This window comes from Lissotriton helveticus, chromosome 5_1 (genome assembly GCF_964261635.1).
Source record: "Lissotriton helveticus chromosome 5_1, aLisHel1.1, whole genome shotgun sequence".
NCBI classification, from domain to species: domain Eukaryota; kingdom Metazoa; phylum Chordata; class Amphibia; order Caudata; family Salamandridae; genus Lissotriton; species Lissotriton helveticus.
In genome coordinates, this window is record NC_136065.1 from 624,791,680 (window position 1) to 624,813,528 (window position 21,849).

Genomic DNA, 21,849 nt, shown 5'->3' on the forward strand with positions numbered 1-21,849 from the left:
ATGCAAATGGGTGTTGGATTGAATTATCAGAGCATCAGAGATGGTTGTTACCCGATGCATATGTGCTTGCAGTGGTTACAATGGCTCATGGAATGGCTCATATCAGCGTGAAAGGGATTTGCGAGTTGTTGGCCCCAGTATGGAAGAATTCAGGGATTCCCAAATGTGCAGAAAATGTTGTCAAGAATTGCATGATATGTCTGAAACACAATCCTGGTAGGGGAACCCCAACTCCAGCTGGTCATTTTGCACCTCCTACGTATCCGTTCGAGGTATTGCAGCTAGATTTCATTCACATGGAGAGGTGCAACAATTTAAAATACGTACTCGTTGTTGTTTGTGCCTTCTCAAGATGGGTAGAAGCCTATCCCCTAAAAGACAATACTGCCCTGTCCACAGCAAAAGCCCTTGTGAAAGAGTACTTCCCCAGGTTTGGAATGCCTAGAATGGTCTGGTCTGATAATGGAAGTGAATTTGTGGGTCGTGTGATGAAGAGAGTGTGCGAAGGGCTAGGTATCCGGCAGAAGTTCCATGCTGCAAATCACCCCCAATCAGCTGGATTAGTAGAATGTTACAACGGCACGTTAAAACTTAAACTGGCCAAGATCCAAGCGAGCACAGGTCTTAAAGGGCCTGACGCTCTACCCTTAGCACTCCTGTCCACTAGGATGACTGTACATTCACGAGTAAAACTTAGTCCATATGAAATAGTTTTTGGCCGGCCAGCCAACATATGGGGAGTGCCTAGACCCACCAAGTTCAGCGTGCTTGAGCACCCTATCTTGCTTAACTATCTGTATGAATTGACGGCTAAATTGCGTGTTTTGCATCAACAGGTCCACAACACCATGCCTCCGGTCTCTGAGACTCCGGGTCACGTCATTGACCCTGGTTTCTGGATCCTTGTAAGGAATTTCCAAAGAACAAAGAACGACCAGCCCAGGTGGACCGGGCCTCATCTCGTCCTTCTTTCTACAAGATCAGCCGTTCGGGTGGAGGGGAAGGCCAACTGGGTCCACGGGATCCATTGTAAGAAACTCCCTTTCCCTCTACCCTATGACCAGTGGGTCCAAAAGGGTGTCGCTGACCCTGAACCTGATACCGTGTCACATACCGTCCCTTTTCATGACTTGCACGTAAAGAGAACTGACTCTGAACAAGAGAATGAGAACATTTTGCACAAGGCTGTGACACCATCCGAGCGGTTGAACACTACAGAGCCTGACTTTCTGTTCCAGGATCAGACAATACCTCGGAAACGACGATACAATTTGAGACCGAGAAAAAGGAACTAGTAAAATGCTTTCTTTTTGCAATTTGAGACTAAGATCCATGGACTAATAAAAACCGATATTTTCCTTTTTCCCAAGTACTATTTTTGAAAGTGCAGCTCTCCCATCTAGGTAACTTGCTTATTTTTTCTTTTTCGAACCGCCATCCAGGTTCCGCTGCTAGGGCCGCGGTTGATTAAAAGTCTTTGGGGTGCAGCTGACAACGTTAGGTCGGTAGTTCTGGTTGGTCCAAGGGAGTTGCCCTAGACTGACAGAAGCATCCCTTAGCAGAGGCAACCTACCACCGCGGGCAGCAATTTAGAGAGGATGGAGTTTCCCGATGTGGAGAGACCTGCCAAACAAGCGACCTTAAAGCGCAGACTGTGCAACGTGATGACAAGGAAAAACTTTATAATATTGTGTATTTCCATGCTATTCAGTGTCATGGTATTTTTAATAAGTTACGTTTTATTCTCTTTTCGTGTAACATTTGCACCCACTGCATCCCCCATACCTCCTCCCACTGTTTCCTCTCATTCTTTCCACCCTCTGCCTGATCACGAATCAAATAGGAGATTGGAGTTAATTAATAACTCCTTTGTTCAGTTGTTACATCAACACCAACTTGTAATAAACACAACTAACTGTTGGGTGTGCGGTCTCATGCCTCACACAACTGATAAAGGTATCCCTTATTTGGTCCTGCCATTTAGTCACAATGGTTCTGTATGGGCATATAGGACAATGTTCATATATGCACACGAAATCTACCCCCTACGTTCTGTAACAGACAATCCTAGAAAAAGTGCTCTAGTCAAAGGTATAGTTGACATGATTAAGGAAGGTATTTCTTATGAGACTATCCCTAGAGATGAGACACTATTATACATAGGATGGAACATGACTGGATATGGAGCTACTCTGAGTGAGAAACAGCAGGCTAAGAGATCGTCCCCGATTTGGATTGTACCCCATCAGGGTTATCTGTGTCTGCAAGGTAATGGTACGAATCCCAGGGCTCAGTTAGGGAAGGGTGTCTGTACTGAAACGTATGTTTTTGGATCTCAGACTTCCCCTGTGTTTTTAGCAGCTCCGGGTACTTATTTCATCTGTCACGATAGAGCCTATACATGGTTGCCCCCTGACTTTTCGGGCTCATGTTTTGTTTCCTTCCTGTTGCCTCCCACCTACACAGCAGCGGCAGACTACCACCGGACAAGGCTAGTTAGAGGTGTTTTGAGTGAAGAAGACACTGCAGGTCAAGAATTTGGGGACTTTGCAAAGGGTTTTCTGCCGTTCTGGGGATCCATGGCTAACAGCAGGAACATAAGGCAATTGACAAGGGTAGTTGAGTCCACCGTGATAGAAACTACTGGTGCCCTTAGTAAGCATGGGCGGATTTTGCGAATTGGCAATCCGCGAACTTGCGTATTTACGGATTCGCAATCCGCAAAATCCGCGAACTCTCGCGAATTTTTTTTTTTTTGTGTTCGCAAGGATTTCTGCCAGTTCACGAGGATTCTGTACCAGTTCGCAATTGCGAACTTACTTGTCGGCTCGCAACGACCGCGACTATGTTGTTTCTACATCTGGTTCATCATCACAGGTTCACAGCACCCTCTGTTTCACCACTGCCACCCTCTGGTACACCCATGCCACCCTCAGGTACATCCCTGCCACCCTCTGGTTGGTTTATCACTGTAGATTATGGGGGTGAAAAAAAGCAAGCACACCTGCCCTGCTTCAACTGACATGAATTAATTTGGGGTTGATTAATGTGTCACTGAATTTAAACTTCCAGTCTGGCTGGCACCTGCTTCCTTATCTGTACTCTGAAGGGGCCCCTCAGGAAGCACTACAGGGAATGGTTACTAATGATAAGATTGAACTTTTGCACCTGCTGAGTGCTTTCAGTATTGTCTGTAATTGCTTTCTGTTGCAGTGTAATTTTTTTAACAGGACCTTTGTTGTATACTTGTAGCTATTCTCTGAGCCTGCTGTGAGGGTCAGAGCAGGGTCATAGAATAGTTGCAAGTAGGCAAATGAACTCTGAAGCGGCCCCTCAGGAAGCACTACAAGGAATGGTTACTAATGATAAGATTGAACTTTTGCACCTGCTGAGTGCTTTCAGTATTGCAAAAATCCAAATATCCAGCAGCATCCACAAAAGTAATCCTTCCAGGTCAAGATCCAAATCAAAGTGACCAGCACATGAAGAAAGCACTGGGAGGAGCCTGGTGGACAGGAACAGGAAGTTGGAGACTGTGGGGCACTTCCTTCCTCCCACCCCCACACCCCAAAATGGACTCCTTGCAAAGAAAAAGTGCAGGCAAATGTCAACCTGAGGAGTTATTCTGATAAAAATCATAATTTTCAAGGTTTATGCTGCCTGCTGGTGGATTTCTTGTGCGAAATTGCAAATTTTGCAATCTCGCAATTGCGAGATTGTCGCTGCCCGCCGCATCTACGTGTTCGCAAGTATTTACTCCCGCGAAATTGTATAGTATTCTAGTTGGCAAGCAAAAAATCCGCTTCGCACGGATTTTACGAATTTTCGGCAAGTTCGCTAGAGTTCGCGGATTGCGAATTTACCGAAAATCCGCAAAATCCGCGAGCGGAACGGATTTTACGCCCATGCTTAGCCCTTAGTAACTTGACTGCTGAGCTCCAGTCGGATCGACTTATGACCCTTCAGAACCGGGTCGCTTTAGATGTCATATTTGCAGACCGAGGTGGGGTATGCAGATTGATCCAATCTAGTTGCTGTATTTTCATCCCTGATAACGCTCCAACAGTGTACCAGGCCATCTCCAAATTACATAATCAATCAATCAATCAAATTGTTTATTATGTTTTGGCTCTCGACCGAGGGCCACATAAAATGTACAAAGATACAAGCAATAAAATGCATTATACAAACAAAATCTGCCCTAAAAATACCTACATTGAATACAAGCTAACATACACAACAGAACTGAGAAAATTGACAAGCCAAAAAACATCTCCATGGATTATTAATAAATAACTAAAAAACCTTTAAAAAATTTAAAAATGTGGAAGCAGAACATTTCATTGGGGGGACAATAAAGTGCATGAACAAAATCATTCAATGTGAGAATACCCAGACGGAGACAAATAACTTTTAACCATCTAGTACGCAATTTACATAGCGCCGGGCAAATCAGTAAAACATGCATACAGTCCTGAGTATTCAAATTACATAGATTGCACAAAGAGGAGGTGCCATACCATTTAGATAACAAAAGATTTAATGGTATTAGGTCGTAGCGTAGCAGAAACCAAAATCTACGAATACCGTGAGGAAGGGACCAACGCACATAAAATTGTGGCTGCTTCATCAGATAAGTGTCGAAAAGGATATCTGCATTCCTTTTTCCACGAATTAACTTTTTATCCGATTGAAAGCAAAGGTCCCAAGAGGCTGCTTTTAAAACAAGTTTTAACTGTAAAGGGGAATACACAAAAAGAGTGGTTTCATCTAATTTTAAAAGAGTTACGGCTTTTCTAAAATTACGAACCAGTTGAGAAAACTCTTTGAAATTACCCAATAATTCACTTTTGAGGAGAGCTCTCAATGTCCCGACTTCTGCTCTCGCAAGACAGGCCACCCATCTTACTAGGGCACATAATCCCTGTACCCAACTGCTCCTTAGACCATAGTCGAGCCTGCAGGCAGACAGAGAGCAAGCAGTATTTAAGGAAGAAAGCGATCTTAAGAGTCTCCCCTCAATCTTATGGCAAAAGTCCCACTTTTTCACCTCTATTAACTCAATACCATAGAGAATAGTTGCGGGGATTTTTGATCTGTACACTTCCAATAGAATCGGAAAGTGCCGTTTCCCCGTTGCATGGTATAAAGAGTTTAAACCTTTGCCATGGGCTAGAGCTTTACGAGAGCAATGCTCTATGTGCAGCTTCTCACTCAAATTAGCCGTAACGATTTTCCCCAAAAAAATATAAGACTTTACAACCTCCAATTTTTGCCCCCCGATAGACCAACCAAAATCTGCCGCTCGACACCTCTTCTTGCCTACTATACACATGACTTTACTTTTGGTTATGTTAATCTTCATGCAATGAGCCACAGCATAACTATGGAGAGCGTGCAGCCGATTTGAGAGTCCTTTGGGAGTTAAATCAAGAATAAGAACATCATCGGCATACATCAAACAAGATATTGGGGTCCCCCCCACCAGTGGGGCGATGCCCTCTGTGGCAGATAAAGCGGCGGGCAGGTCAGCCGTATATAAGGAGAACAAGAGGGGGGCTAATAAACATCCTTGTTTAAGGCCATTACCCGATGGAATTGGGTCAGATAGCCCCCCTTCACCCCCGAGCAGGACCCTACACCAAGTCTCTGTATGGAGAGCCCGCACCAACTCCAACAGATGAGGCGGAAGACCAAGCGCAGCCAATTTTCTCCACAGGATTCCACGGTCCACTTTGTCGAATGCCGTGGAGAAATCTATAAAAGCTGCATACACTGCCCCCCGCCTCACCTGTACATATTTATCCGTAACCACATGGAGAGCGGTAAGATTATCCAGCGTTCCGTGATTCCTACGGAAGCCAGTCTGTTCAAGCGGCAGGATATTATTTTCCACAACCCAAGCGGAAAGGGATACTAAAAGACATTTCGCAAAAACCTTTCCGATTGAATCGAGGAGAGCAATCAACCGGTAATTACTTGGACAATCCCTAGTTCCCTTCTTAAAAATGGGGACCAGGATACTCCCCCTCCAAGAGGCGGGTACCGTTCTAGACATAAAGCAAGCTTTATACAAAGGGTACAGAATTTTACTCCACCTTACAGGATCCTGTTTGAGCACCGTCATGGGGAGTTCATCTGGGCCCATTGCCCCGGAGGCACGCATATTTTTTATGGCGATCTCAATTTCCTTTTCAGAAGGATAGTTCATGAGGCCATCTGCAGATAAACCGATAGTGATATCATCACCTATAATATCATCAAAGGCGATAATATCAGAAGAACAATTCCCTGCATAAAGGTCCCGGATATAAATGGACCATACCTCTTCCGCTATAGGGATAGGGGAGGGGCTCAGTCTAGACCCACACCCCTTACCAATTATTGCCCAAAAATCTCTAATCCTACCGTGAGCAACGGATTCCCTTAAGTCAATCCAGACTTTGTCTTCCTTGCCCTTTTTTAGTTTTGACTTAAGTCTGCTTCTCTTTCTTTTTAGCCTGGAGATCTCTTTTCCACGTTCCGTACCTCGATCTAGATATTGTTCCCGGACTAAATTGTTAATTTCTTTATTTAAAATACACAATGTACTAGGAACTGCAATCCCTCTTCTCGATCTTGAAGATTTATTAGCACAAGAAATAATCTTCCGCAAAAATTCTTCAAAGAATACTATTTCATTTCCACGCCACTCATTTAAAACTAAAAGGGTATCGGATAGCAAGTCCTGCACCCCATTAATGGCTGATGAATTCCAAAAGCACCTTCCCGATGAAACATGAAAGGCAGGATCACTGCCTATAAGGGACCATGGTGCAGTAGGCAGGGAATTTAAGGAAATAGTTACAAATAGTATTGTATGATCACTCAGAGGGGTAGGTATAGTCTTAAGGTCAAGGATAAATGGAAACAGGCCATAGTCAGCAATGACATAGTCTAAGATGGAAGACCCAAAGGGAGACTTGTGAGTGCATTTTGCAGGGACGTCCGACGGGAATCTCCCATTTAGTATGAGCCCATCGACAGCCAATAATTCTTTTAACAGGATCTTCCCTCTTTTATTTGTCACTGACTTTTCAGGAAAGAGAGCTTGAGGAACAAAATGCGCCTCTTCCTTGGACTTATTCCTAAAGAGCTCCAGACTAACGTTGGAAATCTTACAATTCAAATCGCCCACAATCATAACTTCCGGGGGAAGTGGAACATTTTTAATTTGGTCAACATAACGAAACACCTGCTTCATTAACACATTAAAACGCTCTTCTGGGGGAATATACACATTTAAAATCACGATGGGCGCTTTTATGCCAACATTAAACAGGTTTTCAATAGTTATAGCATGGAAAAGTTTACTGGAATCAATATAATGGGAGAATCTCCATTGGAATTTATTAGATAATAAACAGGCGATTCCCCCCCTGGCGTGCCCTTTCTTGGAAGGGGCAGCAGGCACTTCCAAGACATAATAGTCCTTAGAAACATTCAACATATTGACACACCAAGTTTCCTGTAAACAAATCACATTAGCTCCTAACGAAAAAAGGAGTCCAAATTTCTCTGGGCTGCTATGAATCCCTGACGCGTTCCAGGAGATAATTTTCAGCGAGGTGTTAAAGATGCTGAAACAATCTGGGGTTATCTTTAGTTTTTGTAGTTAAGGCACTATGCAGCCAGTTCCACCGATCATTATCCTCTGTAAGAGAGGCAGTCTGCGTTAGCAGAAGTGGCTTTACTTGCAGGACCGAGCGTTTTCCCTTGGAGACGCGAATCTTCAGATCCTCAAGGGAAGAGGCTACCCCCTTAATCTTAGCTCTTCCTAGTACCTCCCCAGAGGAGTGATTAATATTTCCCAAGTTACAGATCGGGAGAATATCAATACCTGTACGTTGGAAGAACTCAGCTTGCTGCAGTATCAGGTCTACAATAATAGGTGAATAAAATTTAACCCTTATACTAGAGACCTTGACTTCCCCAAACAGGGTGACCAACTCAATATCCCTAGTTTGGATATGGTGGAGACTTTCACTCTCACTGAAGCGCTTAAGTAGCCAAGCTCTGTTTAGGGGAAGGTCCACATCAAATAGAGGAAGAAAGTCTAAAACAAGAGTGTCCACTGGAGCTTTTAATGTTATTTGGGGGCGATCCGCTATAAGGCCATCATCCGTCTCTAGAACTATAGAGAAAGGAGGAGCCAAGGGGTTTAGAAGGCCAGATGGACAATAATTTGGATCTCCACTCGCAGGCGGTAGAGTCTGACGAGGACAGTGACCCCCTATTTGGGACAAAACTTCCAGAGATGTTGATGGACACGGTACACTATCACTTTTTAAAGGTGAAGAAATGATGGAATTCCACTCAGCATCCGCCTTTGCGGATGATGAGCAGGATTCCAAAGCCACTACTTCATTCTCCACTTCGGTCGAACAATTTTGGAAAATTATTCGACGCTGCCTTTTCTTCCTATACTTTCGAATTGGTTTCTTTCTATTCCCTTTATTGTTTCCATGTTTAGCACTTTTTACCTTTACCTCTTGTTTAGTGTCAATCACGTCTTTTCTATTCTCAGACGTAAAGATGGGAAAAAGATCTTGAACCCCTTTAGACCCAGAGATGGATTTATTTTCTTCCTCAATCTCTAAAACTGAGTTCTTAATACAATTTGGTGCTGCAGTTAAGGGGATAGCTACAGTATGCATTTGCAAAGATGCCGCCACATCCTTTGTGTTAGCGACTTCTAAAGGGGCATTTATTTCTCCCACTGGCTGACTGTGTTCAGTCATAGGAGGAAGAACACCTCTCATATCAGATGATTTTTGTAACAGAGCCTTCAAGATTTGGGTAACTGAATCCAAGATGCAATCTGAGCTGCCAACAAATTTCCCCAATAGGGCTAAAATCGAGGATAATAATTGTTCCAAGGCAATCATGGATTCAGAAATAGGTTTTTCACACGCCTCCTGAGGATGGCATATACCCGATAGATTAAGACCCAAAGACCCAGAAGCATCTAACAAATTAGACGTGTCCTGACCAAATTACATAAGATTTCCGAGTCTATTCATGTGGATAAAGGAGATTGGTCCTTAATGGGGTGGTTCTGGGAACTGATATCTGCCTGGGGATGGAAAATTCTAATGGTCATTGGGATGGTCTTAGCCATTCTTTTTCTGTTCTGTCTGTGCATACAGTGTGCTCCTGCAATATGTGGCCTCTGTGTCACATCATGTGTAAGGAAGCCTGTATCAAGAGATGAACTCAGTACTAAAATGATGTTACAGCAACATCTCAATGACTTTAGGAATATAGATCTGGACTCAGATTAACCTGAGGATAGATTAATTGCCTATGTAAGGGCAAAAGGAGGGGTTGTGGTTCTGAAGATTCTGGATTCAGGTAATCGTTCTGGACTCGAGAATTAAAACTTCATTGAGTCATGACGAATTTGGTATCAAAAGACCGAGAATGACGAGCACACCATGTACATATATTTTCAACGTATTCGAGTAACGATTTCTCCTTTAAATCGTCATTATTGTCCAGAACCCTTGGCTTCCATTTTATATACTGCATCTTGTGTGTTGCCCTTTACATAGGCCTTAATCCAGCCAAATTCATTACAGCAAGGACACGTACTCCTTAATCGACTTTCCTATGACCTGTACAAGTTGGAACCATTGCCCCAGGCCGAACTCGTTAGGTCAGTTTCCCCTCCCAGTGGCCGAGCAAGATAGCATCAGGGCTCAACAAACCATAAAACCATTTCAGCGCGCACACCTGCCGTATCTTGCTCCCATCTGTTTCTACTCTTTCTGCTTCACTTACTTTATGGTGGGGAGGTGCCTGTTTTATTGGGGTCCACCGATATCTAATGAAATGTTGGGCCTTGCCGGATGATTTGTTGTAAGCAGCACGAAGTAAAATATGGACATGTCATCATGACTCTGCTTTTTCTTTGTATTGGAAATATGTTAACAATTTACTTTACAACCAAGAATGTTTTGCCTGAAGCTTAAAATTGTGTATAAGAAGAGAAGCCTGACTTTGTAAATTCGAGCAGTCTCCTGAGAATATACTTCCCCGTGTGTTGTACTTCTAGGACACTTGTTACCTTGGTTGCAACCAATAAATCGATCTTTGACTTCACCTAGAAGACTCTGAGTTTCTGTGGTCTGGATCAGGAAGAACCCGAGGTCTCTGGGTGTACCCTGACACCGCTGGGTTACCGGTGTCTGTGCCGGTTCTGAAAAACCCAGTACCTCAGCCCCCTCCGCCCCCAGCCAAAAATGAAACATAATGAGTGTAAACTTTATGGGGAAAAGTAAAAAAAATAGTGAGGGATTGGAAAGGCAGTAAACCGCAGCACCTCATGGGACTAGAAACGCATGGTGGCCCTTACACTAATCATACTCTGCCCTGCCAGCATCACCCCGAGCCTCCAGAATGCAATGCATATGGTTAACAGCACCCACGCAATGTGATTAGGAAGATTGAAGGGACTGGGGAAGTCCTAGAAAGGGTCAGTGAAGAATGATGATGGCGATGAAAATGACAAAAATAACAGAAATAATAATAGCTTTTCATACCGCACTAGTACACGCTGAAAGTACGGAGGTTTAGGGCTCAATTATGTCCTATGAAGTGCATATCGCACCTATATCATTCTGTGAGCATGTAATGCACACGCATTGTCACGTTTCGGCAAAAAGAAACACAGCTTTAGGTTGGCACGGCTCTTATTTGTCAGAGAAGCTGCTGGGCAAAAAGATGGTTATACGAAAAGGCACACAGCACTGGAGCTGTCTGGGACACCTTTCTTGACCATACCCATATTTGAAGCAGTGCATCCTGGATCCAGATACAAAAAGGATCAAATCTGCTGTAACGTTCAGGCTCAAAGATTTCTTAAGCTCAAAATTCAAAAGCAAGGAATAAATGATGCACCTGCAAAGCACGGTAGATTTTCAACAGAAGCTTTTGGCAGAAATCACCTGCAAATTTAATTTGCGAGTTTTCATTCATCAGTAAAACCACTGCTTGAAATGGAAAAATAGAAGTGCAGGTACTTTGTAGCATAGTACATTCTTGTTTCTGAGAAGTACCAGTACTCTCCAATTAAAAGTATTACGTCTGGGAAGAATGTGTCGCATAATCTGTACATGCGATTTATTTCCACTTATCTGCTTTACTGTGTGTGTTTGGATCTTGTGCCTTATACCAGGGCGCCCCCAGGTGGAAGCAAACGGAAAAGCAGTCAGCTTTATATCTTTCCACTTGTAATGAAATGATCTAATTTTAGGACCATTAACCCGTGAAATGCGATATGATATTAAACTATCTACAGAGCAAATCCAATTGGTCTGGCGTTGATGCAATTATTTGGCTTTATTAATGCCTGTTTTTTTGTATGGTGGTTTCTGTAAAAACTTTATTGCTGGGGAAGCTTCTTGACTCTTCACCAACATAAAAAGATTGAATAAATGCGAACATATTTTAAGTTCCCAGATAGCATACATTGTCATAATAGTCTTGGCACTCCGTACTTATTTTGTATGTGGTTGCGCATCTTGTGAAAGAATGTTGTCAATCAAAGTAAAGTTAGCCAATACCTAGAAGGGGGCTAACACATTACCCTTTGGTCTCTGCTGTAAGTGGGTGGACTAAAAATGTGAATGACATAACTATAAATCAATGGCTGATGAGGGCTCTATGACAGCCCCTGCAAATAAGTAAGTAAGTATGTATGTATGTCCGTATGTATGTATGTATATATGTATATAACCTACTGGCGGTTGACAGTAGGCAGTGATAGTTAGGACCTTGTTTTTTTTCAAAAAGCATTTTTTCTTGTTCCAGTATCTTTAGTGCCGTTTATTGAATCTTTGCGAACTTTACAAAACTAATGGGCGGCTCGGTCAGCTCCTGTGTTGAAAGTTTCTGGGTGATTCGTCAATTGGGAGCCGGGAAAAAGGGTCCCAAAAATAATTTGTTCCGTGTTAATTTACTAAGACATTTCAGACACAGCTACATCCCGAACTGCTGAACGGAATTATACCAAATTTGGCAAAAGGTATCTCTTGGTTCAGAAAGCACTCTTTTTGTTGAATGGTGTAAATGTAAATATTTCTCACATATACAAATATCCCTGCAGAGGATCCACAAACCCTCCTAATCTCAAGCCTGCAATCTGATTGGCTGCCAACAGTTCCAACCAGGAAGTGTTGGCAGCTATCTTTTGACTCAGTTGAACTGCGTCACAAGAAAAAAGGTAAAAAAAAGGCGTAAGAACAAAAATTAATGTACAGGAAATGCAGGGGGGCCACGCAACCCTCCCCCCGGGACTGCCACCTCCCTGGGGCTTTCTTGTTAAAAAAAAAGCATGGGGCTTTTGCCCCCCACGCAGCCCCAGTGTCTGCCAACTCCTGTGGGCTTTAATCATTAAGGGGGGGCAAGCGGGACCCCTGGGGGCCACCACCTCCAAGGGCCGGGTCCAGCAATGTCCCGGGGTGACCAGCCCTGGGGCTTTGCAGTTTGCTATGGGATGATGGGAACACTGCTCCTGCCATCCAATAGCAAACAAGTGCTCTACTGTGAACAAGTGAGAGCATTTTTGCTTTCACTTTTTCACAGTGGAGCACTTTGCTTTTTAGGTCTCGCATAGGCAGCGCATGCACTGCCTCTACGAGGCATCATGTGATAAGTAGTGTTGTGTGAAACTCCGCCTATTGCCGGTAGTTTCTATTTCCACTTGCCATTCGTTTACTCTGGCATTTATTTTGTTACCGTGCTTATCGTTGGCTTGTGATCCCATGTGTCACTTCTGGTGCTGCTTCCGTTTTGTTGGAAGCAGCACCGACCAACTACAGTTTCATTCCGCTGCTCGTCCTTATCTATTCATGTCGGGACTACTTTTCCACCGCTGTTCACCAGTCCCGGTGTGTGAGAGGGGCGGGCAGTGCATGCTTGCTGTAATTGCTGCACCGCTGCAAGCTGCGCTTTATTCCTTAAATAGGAGGCCGCTTCTTGCTTTACTTTTAAACGGCTCGCCAACCAGTGCCGGTGAGGCCACTCCTTGCTTTACTTTAAACGGCTCGCCAATCAGTGCTGGTGTGCGCGAGGGGCGGCCAGAGCTTGTTGTAATTGCTGCACCGTTGCAAGCTTTATTCCTTAAATAGGGAGGCCCGTCCTTGCTTTATTTTTTAAACGGCTCGCCATACAATGGATACAGCAGGACGTGAGCTTTGCTCACACTGCCATGCATTGAGAGTGGGGTGGCCTGGAATGGGAGCCCAGCAGCATCTAGTGTCCTGCTGCCAGGCCCGGTACCCAGGGTGACTGAGCATGCAGTCCTCAATGCCTTTCTGACCCGTATGCACCCAGCTCTTCTAAATAACTATTGTGCACCTCTTCTGCTCCTCCTCCCCTAATTGTTACACCATGGCACGCCGCTGTTATTCTTTAAATATGGCGGTCACGCATTTCTGCTGCAGTTCGCGCCACACAGTGGATATAGCAGAGCACGTGTTTTGGTTGCGCTGCCTCTGGCACCTCTCCTCCTCCTCGCTTCTGCCCTGCGCCTCCAGCAGCAAAAATCCTAGGCGTAATCCAGTCTCAGCAGCAGTCTGGCCACCAGCAGCACCATGGATCAGAACGGTAAGGTAGGTGCCGCCTTGTCCTTGTGTACGCTACAACTTATGGTACAACAAGTGTATGTGTCCTCAATGAATCTAAAGTACAGGCAGCACTGTCTGGTTTACGTGTGTTGTTACACGGCCTGGCGTGGTGAACCCCCCCGGACCACCTCACCCCACCTTTTTGGTTTGCAAGATACCACACACTTCCCATTTTACAATAATGGCCGCACACCACTCGCAAGAGGCTACCCCAGGCACGGTGCGTGCATTGGGGTCTGGGGGCGTAGCCCCCCCGCCCGCAGCTCCCTCGGCTCTTTGCACTTAAGTAAACTGAAGTTACTTAAGTTCAAAGAGCCGAGGGAGAACTGACAATCATGCCAGCATGACGTCGGACCGCCCAACCCTTCAGAGTCTGAAGTGGGTGGGCGGTCTGTCGTCATGTTGATTAACATGATTGTCAGACCAGTGGGGGGCAAGGCAGCAGCACAACACAAATGTGTATGAGTGGGGACGGAGGGTGAATTTTCGCACCGTGCCCACTCATGCGCACTTGTGTTTTGACTTGTTTGCGCAAGCCTGTTAGGAGCCCTTTGGGCTCCTAATGGGCGTGCGACGGGCGAAGTATAGCCGAGCCCCTAAGCCAAGCCTGGCGCTGCTGGCAGCGCCAGGATTGGCTGAGAGGGGCTGTCGGCACCAACGGACCCGGGCGGCGTGGACCTGCTCACAAGACCTCAGGTAGGATTTTTAAAATTTTGTTTATTAATAACCCCTTGCCTAAACCCCCCCCCCGTACCCCCCCTCACAAACACACGCGACTGGGAGAGAGTCTGACACGGTGTGCTTCTGCACTTCGTATGTTTTTGTTATATTTATCAATGGTCATTTTAATGTATATTGTGAGATAGGGGGTGCTTGAAAAAAGGTCACATTTACGATATTATGGCATGTGGATAGTGGTACACTTTAGATTTATTTCAGCGAGTTCAACACACTGTCGGCTTCCCGAAAGTGGCGAACATGCAATCCTGATGAGCTCAACCTATTTTAAAGGTATACCAGCTGGGTCGGAGCAGAGAAATTAAACCGAGAGTTCCCACCTTCCTTCACAGAGAAGCTCCTCCAGGCACGATAAGAAAGAGGCGCTTGTCTCGAGAGTGGGAGGGGGTATGGTGACTAATGTGTGCGCGGCCCAGGCGTTTCAGAGCTCTGTAAGAGAGTAGCAGGCAGCCACCCTGCAGGCAGGATGCATCAGAGCTCAGCATACCGCACAGGCATGAAGCAGAAGCCAGAAGAACACAGGCATCAGCGGGCATTAGAGCTCATTGCATAGGGCACAGGCAGGAAGCAGCCGTCAGAGAACAGGCAGGAAGGAAGCAGCAGGCATCAAAGCTCATGCATAGGGGAGGGCACAGGCAGTAAGCAGCAGTCACCGACAGGCAGTATGCAGCAGGCATCACAGTTCAGGCATAGAGTACAGGTAAGAAGCAGCAAGCAGACTTAAGGTAGAACTGAAACGCCAGCGCCCACGCTCTTCAGCTGCTGCACTTGTTATCCCCTCAGCCTTCAGAGTCCACTTGAAAACCATGCTGAGTTAGCCATGGGATGCGGAGTACAGGGTCTACCGTCTACATGAAGAGCCTGGGCATGAGGGACTTTGGGTATTGGCATTGTATGTACACATTCAGCCCCACTCTTCAGAGCCTACTGAATTAAATTCAGAAGTGAATGTCAGCTGCACCACGAGTCTGCTGCCCACAGGTAATCATTTTTGGGAATCACCACTTATATTTCCTCAACAAACACCACCCTCCCAACGCCCCTGGCACGCGACACTCATCGCCAACATTTACGCCCTCCCACTTTCAAATGTTACCAGCCACCACTGGGCTGCCCTTGTTTTTATTCCTCCCTCAGGCGACTGTTCTGCTCGGTCCACTCTCCCTGCTCTGGGTCCTACCTTCTTAACCTTCCTGGCTTCTGTTGTGTGTGTGTGCATGTTTTATGCATATGTTTGAGCTTCTGGTGTGTGTTTGCGTGCATGTTAACTTGTGTGTTTGCGCACCCACCTGTGTGTATGTGTGTGCATGTGTCTGTGTATATGTTTGTATACGTTTGCTTGTAGCTGCTGGCAGTAACCTCGAGTGGGACGGGTATGCTCAGACGTGAGTCCCGTGCTCTCCATGCCACTGGAATCAAGCTATCCAGGCTGATGAGGGCTGAAAGCCCGAAACCGGTCCTTGGATGCTTGTTTCTAGTCCAGGGAAGACCTGGCTTGGCATTTTGGGCTGGACTGTTCCCATGGGGCACAGGGTCAAGACTGATTTGCATATGGCTGGGTTCAAACTGGAAAGGCATGGTGAGCAAAAAAACGATGGATTTAGGCCCAGATCTCTGTACTGAAAGGGTGAATCTATGACATTGTTCTGCATTCTGTCCATCACCTGTTGTTTTGCATTTGTAACCTCGCGGGCAGGCAGCAGAGCTCATTGCCAAGCCGCCAAGGGGCTGGCTGCCCACGAGCACAGATCCCTTAAAACATTCCTCACATGCAAATTACATGCAGACAAACTGGCCTCTCCTGGGTTAAAAAAAAACCCTTAAACTGGAAGAAGAGGGAAACCTAATTTTGTTCTCTTCTTCAGTATTTGTTTAAGGTTTGTTTTTGTCTTTCCGTACATTTTTAAGCAAAGGAAAGGGGTCCGACAGCGTGACTAAATGTTAATTTACGAAAAATAGAAAACACAGAGTATATTTGTCCGAGTGTGTAAAGTGTATTTTTCAGCTGCTGGTGCCCACCCCGAATAAAATTACAAGGCATTTTTATCATTTCACTTATGTGTGACATTTCCATACCTTCCGTGTCGCTAGGTGTGACCATGCCACATCGTGTGACCATACATATGAGTGGCACTGTTTATTTTTGGTTACACCTGTTATTCCAATTTAATTGTCGAAGCATTCTAGCAATATCCAAATGTTTCTATATTGCAGAAAACGCTCATAATTTAAAAACGTCTTCAACTACACATCTACTGCATTTTAAGTCTCTTTTCCTTCACTCACTCGCCACAGTGGGTGTTTCTAGTTCCAATTTCATTTGCTCTCTCTTTCCAATTTCTCCGCTCACTGCACCCTCTCTCTCCTTTCTTATTCCTCTCATTGCTCCTCTCATAACACCCTATTTCTTTTCTAGAGAGGCGAGAATCTTTGCCCTTAGTTGTCCAGTTTCTCTGCCTTCTAGCATATCATTCCACAGTCTCTTTTTCTCTTTCTTCTTAGCTTTTCTTTTTTCCTGTGTCTTTATAATTATTATTGTTCCCACTAAAGTTTTGTTCAACTTCGTGTCTCCATTATAAATTTGTTTGATTTTACCTCACCTGCCATCAGTGTCTTTCTCCCCCATTCATCTCCAGTGCATCTTTCATTCTCCCTCATTCTACTTCTACTCCAAATTCTTAAAAAAAAGTTTTACTCAGCAAAAGTAAAAAACATAGTCATTTTTTAAGCCAACAGCTCTAACTTTAAACAAGCATTTGCAATGCAATAGGTCTCACATTTGAGAGAGTTTGAGCTATTGGAATTGTAAATGACAGTGCCTTTTATTTATGTTTTGAAAACCTGCAAGCGGTGCCTAAACACGCACTTTGTACTTATAGTAGTTGCTTACGAGAAGCAAGGCTGGCAGAAACAGCGCCTCTTTTACTGCCAGCCTTACTTCACGTAAGCAACGATTATAAGTACAAAGTGTGTGTTTAGGCACCGCTTGCAGGTTTTCAAAACCTAAATAAAAGGCACTGTCATTTACAATGCCAATAGCTCAAACTATTGCAAATGCGAGACCTATTGCATTGCAAATGCTTGTTACCCCCTAGGGAGCTGCATGTCAGCAGCTCACTGGGGGTAAAAAGCAATGCCTGTTCCCACTGGAGGCAGGAGCCGGCATGGACCGCGGGGGCCTTTAGGCAGTTCCTGACCATCTGGCCATTCCCCGGGGGATGGGGTCCCCGGGGTTTGAAAATGGCCCGGGAGGGGGGCCCCTTGGCCCCAATCCCTTTAAAAAAAGGAATGGCAGGGTACCAAGGGAAGGGGTCCCGTGGCGAAATCGGCCCCTATCGATCTTGCCTTTTTGAAAGTTACCAACGGATAAGGCGGAAGGTCCTCACAGATAACATTATCCGTTTTTAAAATGTGCCAGTGTTGGCTTCCGGTGTGATGGTAACACTGAGAAAGGCTGACTGCTGAAACGCGTCTGTTGCCCGCTTGAAAATAAAGGTTCTTCAAGCACCCCGAGAGTGCGGACTTTCTTTACAAGTTGAGAAAGTGGAGCGATTATATACAGAACCCTGTACATCCGCCTGGCAGGCCCATCATTTCTGGCAGGGGTGGTCTGTTGGAACATTCGTCCGTTTTCATTGATCATTTTCTGCAGGGTTACGTACAACAGTTGGGGTCTTATGTTCAGGACACTGGTGACTTTCTTCTTAAAATTAAGGATGTAGAATGGGTCACAGGCGATTGGCTAATCGCCTTAGATGTATCCTCCCTCTATACAAGCATCACGCATGAGGATGGCATCAGAGCTGTTGACCATTACCTCTCTAGAAGAGGACCTGAGTTATCTGATCACAATACTATGCTGCTTGACATGTTGCGATTTTGTCTGGAAAACAATGTGTTTCTCTTCAATCACCAACTGTACCGCCAGTTACAGGGCGTGGCAATGGGGGCCAGTTTCTCTCCAAGCTTCGCGTGTCTTCACATGGGAGCTTGGGAGGAACTGGTCCTTGGACATGAATATTGCCATAATATCCGCAACAATTTGGTTGCGTGGTTTCGTTATATCGACGACCTTTTGGTGATTTGGCGAGGTAGTGAGGAAGGGGCACTTAAATTTATAGAGGAAATCAACAACAATGATCTTAACCTCAAATTCACGGCCACTCTAAGCCAGGAAAGTGTTACTTTTCTGGACACTGAACTTTATATTAGAGAAGGCCATCTGGAATCTAGGCTTTTTCGTAAGGTGACTGCCGGTAACAGCATACTGCACGCAGCAAGTGCACACCCCTCACATTTGATATCTAGTATCCCTTATGGGGAGATGCTGCGATTGAAACGTATCTGTAGTAACCCCGTGGATTTAAAAATTGCTCAGGATCAGTGCATAACGCGTTTTTTGGAACGTGGCTATTGGAACCAGACGTTACAAAAAGCGAAAGACAAGTCTATGATACCGTCCCGGGATGATCTCCTCACCCGAGTCAGTAGTAGACAGACTGGAAATACATCAGCACATGCACCAGGGGTAAAAAACTGTTTCCGGATAATTACTGGATACAATAGACAACATCAACAGATACGTAAAATCCTTAACAAACACTGGCCTTTGGTCACCCATGATACTACCATGATCTCCCCAGTCAGGTCTCCCTTACTTTCAGCAGGGCCCCCTCTTTACGGGACCATTTGGTAGTCACCAACCCTGAACCCTTTGCTAAATCGACTTGGTGCCAAGAGAATAAGGGCTTTTACAAATGCAGGATTTGCAAAGCCTGTATCCATGGTCAGAACACCAAAACCTACAAGGATGGCTTCACTGATAAGGTACATAGCATATCTCAGGTATTAACATGCAAGACCGAGTATGCTGTGTATATTTTGGAGTGTCCTTGTTCACTGAGATATGTTGGCAGCACGAAGAATGCTGTCCACTTACGAGTTCTCCAGCATCTTCGGGCCATCTCTAACGGTGACAACACCTACCCGGTGGCCCGACATTTTAGAGAATTCCATCAAAGTAACAACAGTGGTTTAAAATATTGGGTGATTGACTCCATCCCCAACAACAGAAGAGGGGGAGACAGAGATACTAAATTGAGAAGGTTGGAGACCAAATACATTTTGCTGCTTAACACCAAGTCCCCATCTGGCCTCAATGTCACGGAGGATCTATATACGTGTTTACCTTAATGTTATCAGTGGTCACCCGGCTGGGGATCACTATCAGAAGATTAAACTATATACTTAAGGTATTTATAGGAATTCAGTAGAATAACAACAAGGTTTGTTTATAATGAAATGTGCTGCTATCTATTAGTATATGTTATGTTGTTTTGATCACACGTTTTTAAAAAAAATATGGACTGTGTTAGGTTTTTTTACCGAGTCAGCCCAACACTATTAATCACAAGGAACTTTCACTTTGGGTATACAACTAGGACATTTTAAAACTTGCATGTAGTCTTTCGCTGAGGGCAGACATTATACAATGGGATCATAGGAGGCAGAACCCAATAGCATTTCTTTCCCCCAAGTATATAATGACATAATGAGGCTGTATCTCCATGCATTTTGTTACTCATTTTTAATCCTCCCCAGTTATTTAATTACTGGTGTCATACTTGTGCATTAATCGGATCCAGAATATAGCAAGATGTTATGGTTTTGCACATATTGCAGTATTTGCACATTAAAACAGCCTATTTGCACATTCATTGCGTAATTTGCACACATGATTGGGTATATTGATATGACCCATTCGGTGATATATGCATTGGCACTTTATTGTAAATATTGCTATGTTTTGACAAATTCGAATTTGGTGCTCAAGTATGATTGATCTAGTTATTTGGTGATGAGGCATTAGGTTGATTTCCCTGATTTTTATTAGAGTATACAAAATATTTCTTGAAACAGACGGTACTTAACTTTGAATTTAGATTCTGTGTAGGAGATAACCTCTTAAACCATTTTTATCACTTTTTGTATTGTGGTTGCACTCATGTATTGTATCTGATCCCAATATAAGTTATAATGGCATGTGAACCCTCGTTTGAGTATTACACTTTTACAAAATGGTATTATACCAGCATTCACTTATGAAATGTTAATGCAATGACCAATGCGAGTTTTAAGTATAGTATGTCTTCTATGTCCTTGTTACACATTTTTTTAACACGTGACATCATTTCAATTTCACTGGCACTTTAAAAGGTTGCACCCGTTTAACAAACATTGTCATTGTGAACAAGGCTCGTGGAGCCGAAACGTCATTGGCATACCTGCACTGCATTAAACTGTAGGAAACTTCCTTGTTCCGTGTCCGTGAGCTCTTTTGTATGCCCTGGCTGGTGATATCCCGGAGCGAGGCGAGGCAGCGGAGTGCTTAATATATATATACAGTGAGCAAGGGCGGCCACGCCCGAAACGCGTCTGTTCGATGTTCTTTGATTTTGCACCCCTGCACTTATGATTAAATAAAACAACGATGGATTGAAGACTGGGTTAGGAGCGTTATTTTGATTCCGTGCGCTGGAGAAAGTGCTTGGGAGGTTTCTTTGCACCAAAACCGGTTGGAGTTTCATATATATATATATATATATATATATATATATATATTACCTACTGGCGGTCGCCAGTAGGTATATATAGTTAGGATTTTTTCTCTATGGGATTTTTGAAAATTCTATGTCTAATAACTTTGGCGTTTGTGGACGGAATTGGCTGAAATTTTCAGGAAAATGGAACATTTTGTTTCTGAGCAGCCCCTGAAAATTTGGGGGGGGGGTCGTCAAGGGGGGGCCGAGAAAAAAGGGGGGTCCCAAAACGTGTTTTTGCCATGCAATTTTCCATAGGGCGGTTGGCCTCACTTTTAGCTCGAACGGCTGAATGGATTTCCACGAAACTTGGCAAAATTGTAGATATTGTTTGCCCGATGTGCCTTTGCTAGGTCTCAAGATATGTGGTCCTGTGAATTTTGAGTAAATTAGGTTTAAAAAAAGATATATATCTAGAGCCGCGCCCGGTACGCGTACCGGGGAGCGCTCCAGGCGCGCCACGCGACTTGCGCACGGCAAGCTGATTGGTTCTCGGGTGTCTGTAAACATTCGAAACAGTCCACAGCGGCCGCCATCTTGTGTCTCGGTAGGATTGAGACACAAGAGGTGGCAAGAATCAAAGGGGGGAAATGAGCAAAAGGGGGCAGGGTACACCCCCCTGACCCCCTACTTTTGATGTGGGGGCCATAAAAGGCTCCCGCGGGTGAAAAAAAAAAAAATCGATTTTCGCGGGGGGGAGCGCCCGGTACGCGCACCGGGGAGCGTACGGGGGAGCGTACCATGGAGATAAAAAATGACAGACTTTTTTTTTTTTAAAAAAAGCTTCTTTTTATAAATTGGAGGTAGTTCTGAAAAGAACTTTTTTTTTGATTTTGTTGTTT